This window comes from Ooceraea biroi, chromosome 3, assembly GCF_003672135.1.
Source record: "Ooceraea biroi isolate clonal line C1 chromosome 3, Obir_v5.4, whole genome shotgun sequence".
In the NCBI taxonomy this organism is placed as follows: Eukaryota; Metazoa; Arthropoda; class Insecta; order Hymenoptera; family Formicidae; genus Ooceraea; species Ooceraea biroi.
In genome coordinates this window covers 12,905,723-12,910,648 of record NC_039508.1, presented here as the reverse complement: position 1 = coordinate 12,910,648, position 4,926 = coordinate 12,905,723, and the positions used below count along the sequence as shown (strand labels likewise).

General features: G+C 37.7%; 1 long non-coding RNA gene across 1 annotated transcript; it reads left to right on the top strand.

Moving 5' to 3' along the window:
- Positions 1-2,475: 2,475 nt before the first annotated feature.
- On the top strand, positions 2,476-4,452 carry LOC109610822. The gene is made up of 2 exons (XR_002193101.2): positions 2,476-3,250; positions 3,513-4,452. It is a non-coding gene; the product is annotated as an uncharacterized LOC109610822 (long non-coding RNA).
- The last annotated feature ends 474 nt before the right edge of the window (positions 4,453-4,926 follow it).

Here is a 4,926-nt window from a genome sequence, read left to right as displayed (position 1 = left end):
AAAAAGATCACAATTTTTTATTCAGCCACGATTTCACAGGCATACGTAGGCACGAAATAATCACGAATCTTTCTGCACTAATTACTTTTACACTAGACTTCTAAACTCATTTCTAAAAGCTTCCCCATATTCTTTCATTTTGTTCCGTCCTTGCGATTATCGAATTTTGGCCACACGAACTGCAAAACATTTATATTAAGAACATTAATGTACGAGGTGACGTCACAATAAGCCGATAATAAAACTGTAAATTTTTTTGTCGTTTTTAACATAAAGTCGAGTTTCGCTCGGTATATTTCTTTGTATACTTTAATCGTGGAGAAGGATTTTTCATTCTATACAATCATTAAAGAGTAATTAGTACAGTAAGATCGACCAATTCCGCCGGTAATACAGACGACTCCAGGATCCCCTTAAGTTCCGAGGTCGTATGCAGCTGTGAATCGTTAGTCTTGTAAAGGACAAGAAAAAGTTACACGGCTTGCTTCTAGGCCTTGTACGTAACACGGTTGCAAAGCGGGATTAAGAAAGTTAAGCGCATTCTTTCTAGATACAAATAGAGAAAAGGCGTCTTATCGTATAATAATTGACCGCGTCTTTTGAATGCAAACTTATACCGCGGGCGCCGTGCATTGAGTACTGTCGACCCCGTGCAAAACAGTTTTCCCGATCACGTCGCACGGTACGAGACACGCGTTTCATCGCGCATCATCGCGTCCGTAAGTAAGTCAAGATAAGCGTCGCAAATTAGCGAAAGCGTCAGGCAAATCGTACCAGACAGTCGTCATATCGTGTCGCGATTAACCGTCCGACGAAAGATTTATGAAAATTCTTCCGTAAAATCTGCGAAGTTGTCATTTCGCTTGTCTCGATAGTGCAGATAATAGCATCGGATTTATAAATTTTTCTTGCTCATTCTGTCAAATAGATCGCACTGCGATGCACGAACGTTGGAAGGATAGGATAAAGCAACGGGAATATTAAAGAAAATATTGCACGTGTCGGATGAAGCATTGGCATATCGCGTTACGGTTAACCGCATTACATAAATTTGGTGAAGGTCGTTCCGTGCATCGAACACCGTCGAGCTCGCGAAAAAACAGTTGTGCCACTCGTTTCGATGGAGTAAACGCCGTCATCGAGTTTTTTACTCATCCTTCGTCAGAATAAATCACTTCGTGATACATGGACATTAGAAGCATAAAATAACAGAGAATGTCGAAAGAAATGTCACACATATCGAATAAAGTATTGTATTCTCGTATCGTCATATCGTGACATCGCGCTAAGAATTTATAGTTATGGCCAACCGTGTTGCCTGAATTAGCGAAGGTTATTCCAAGCAACAAGCATTGTCGCGAGAAAATCGAAAATAGTCGCGCTAGTCGTTTCGATTCTCGAACACTGTGCGTCATCCGAGTTTCTTATCGCGCTTTTCGTAAAACAAGTAAGTACCATTGCGCGACAAATAAACATCAAGAACTACATAAAATAGGAGCAGAAAATATTAATAAATCGAATAAAGCGTCGCGAACGGTTACACCGAAGAATCGCAAAAGCGTCGTTAAGGTTAACCGAACGGTATGAATTTGGCGAGAGTCGTTCCGCGGTTGCCGCGTACTGTCGATCTCGTGAAGCAACAGTCGCGTGATTCGTCTCAATAGCGTAAGTACTGTGCGAGACTCAATTCCGCGAATCTCTTGTTTTTCCTAGATTACAAATATTCACGTCGCGAAAATGTCGCAAACGTCGCACATGAAGTAACGGACGCGCTTAAGGGGGGAGCCTGCTTTAGAACGCTGAAAATAAGGTATATTTTACGAATTGTTTTTGGAGAAACTATACAGCGGATCATTATAAAACTCTGATGCATTTATTAGTACATGTTTAAAGATAAAAAAAATTATTTTTTGATTTGAATATATCGCTTGTAGAGGTCGTCCTGGAGAAATCTTAGTGCAGCCGCGTCGCCGGCATTGCAAATTGCTGAGCATTCTCCTGCCTCCAAATTTCGTCTAAACTGAAAAATTGAAATATGTTCTCGTTATTTATGAATTCCCATCGTCGATGAACTAAAGAGAGAAGAAAAAAGTTGCAAAGTGCCAAAATGGTGGAGCTTAGAACACAAAAGTACGATTTTTAGGCAAAGTTTTTGAACTTTTTCATGCAAAAATAATTGTTTAACTTAATGTTTTTATGAATATTAAAGGTTCATCGACGATGGGAATTCATAAATAACGAGAAAATATTTCAATTTTTCAGTTTGGATGAAATTTGGAGGCAGGAGAATGCTCACCAATTTACAATGCCGGCTGCACTAAGATGCCTCCAGGACGACCTCTACAGGCGATGTATTCAAATAAAAAAATAATTTTTTTATCTTTAAACATGTACTAATAAATGCATCAAAGTTTTATAATGATCCGCTGTATAGTTTCTCCAAAAAAATTCGTAAAATTATACCTTATTTTCAACGTTCTAAAGCAGGCTCCCCCCTTAAGAGAAAACTGTGCACGTCGAATGAAGCGTGAATCGTGGAAAATATCGCACCTAATATCATCGTTTAGGTTATCCGTTACGTCTGGTTGGCGAAACTCGTTCCGACCACCAGTGCAGTGTCGATTTCGTCAAAAACAGGCGCGCCATTTGTGTTCTAGTAAGAAATATCGCGCATCCAGTGAGCGCGGGTTCGTAAGTTTCTTGATTTTCCTGAATTAAATAAATCGAATCGTGGTGTAGAATATAAACGCCGTTATCGGACATTGAACAAAGTTACAGAAATATCGAGGACAGTATTGTGAATATCAAATAATATCCCATCGAGTTAGTCAGTCAGCGTTGTTACAGTTAACCTTAATATTTCTTTCTCAATTCTTAACAGTCCTTCCGAGCATTGTATAACAACGACCTTTCCTTCGTCTTATTTTCAGTGAAATGTGCGTGTCGGTCTCACTAGTCTTAACGTCATGAATAACGAATATCGAGAGCGTCAAATTGCGAATATTGAAAGTGCCGTTTGTCGAAATCGAGAATTCAATGAACATCATGAGTGCATTTGGAATATCGGGAGTGCCGCACAATGATCGTACTGCATTAGTTAATTCGCGATTGCTATTATGTTTTGATTAATCGTATCTATGTGAGCGTCAGGGTATATCGGTGAAATAAAAGTGATGTGACGAAAAAAATTCGATTAATCGAGAGGCGTTGGCGTGGATGCAGCGGTCGGAACAGCAACGGCGGCATAATGGTAACTGATTACGCTTATTATATTTGTTAATTTAATTTTTTTAGTTTATTATTATTACTTATTGTTGCATCACACGGTAACATCACGATTTGATAGACGATTCAAGATTGAATGTATCAAAAATAGGTTCTTTAACGAGTTTAAAAACTAAATCTTGCTTTGTAAAATTTGCCAAGAATGTTACTATAAAATATGTGATTCAGAATATGTTAATATTAAATATTTGTTGTGTTTAGTTATAATATAAAATTGTGCTTTGTAGGAGCACTTCGCGACAACATGGTCGGCGACGCAATGGCTGGTGAGTGAATTCATTCAGTTTCTAATTATGCGATGATCTAATAGTACTTAAAATTCTAATCGTGTTTCGTTGTGATCTTGGAATCCAAAATGATAAATATTCAATTCATAAAATTTTAATAATAAATAATAAATAAAAATAAATAAAATCTTTGAAAAATAAGAATTAATCACTGATTTATCTTACGATCTGATTTTATGAGATTTTACCTCCTCTTTTCGAAAATACATTCGAATTGTGATACTTGCTTTAGAGGTGTTTCAAGATCACATCGAATCAGCCAATCAATTGCATAACGATATTAATGACGAATGCATAATGTCGATTATGCTGCATTATTTTTTCGTAATGACACATTGTCAGAAATAAACGAATTAGCGTCCGCGCGATATCTCTTTTCACACTTTCGAAGATATGTAGATCTCGAATAGTAAATACCGATAATGAAGGGGCAGAACGTGTTGGGCGAGATACCATTACCTCGCGCTGCGGGTGCATAATTATGTAATCACGGAGCTGCTCCGGACGGAGTCTGATTAATAAGAAGACGAAATCTTGTTTATCACGATACCGATTGCCTTGCTCATATCTCGTCGTGTCCGACAGTACCTGCTACTTGAAAGCCGAGTCGCAATTTTAAACGCGTAATTGGGATGCGTGATGCAGTGTGCTTCAGAATACGGAATCTCGTTTTACATTTAGATTCTCACGGCCGCAAAATATTTCACAGCTAATTGGCGACGCGCAAACATCGTGATCGTGTATCGAAGTCACATAAATAAAACTTCTTATATTGTAAAGCAGGATCGAAACGTTCACGAAAATTATAATATTAATATGTAAAATAAATGATACAGATATCATATGAATAATCGCGTCTATCAGATTCCATTTGTCCAAATTAATCAATAAAATAGAACTTTTAATTAATAACAAAATATTTCTCGGTTTTATTGAATTATTTACTAAACAATATTTATTTTTATAAAACAGTATATAAGAAAATAAACAGCAGTTTTATAAAACAGCTATAAGAAAATAAAATAACATGCGATAGCGAGTTTATTTATCAAAACCGAATAAGATTAGCAAAACTGAGCAAATTGTAATAATAATACGTGTGCGTGTGCGTCACAGAGAAATTCTCACATTCTCACGTTCGACGGATGGTGCTGAATCTCTGAGATACAATTTTCCGCAATCGCAAATCGTGGGGTAGATAAAACGAATTGTTTCTGACGGCGCTTCGGCAAATCAGTTCGAGTTCGGCTTATTTTGTCCGCTTCGTCCGGAGAGGGAGAGAAGTAATAGAGTTGGAGAACGAGGCGTGGCTTCGAGCACGACCCCATAGCGTTTCACCGTACCCCTTTAATTC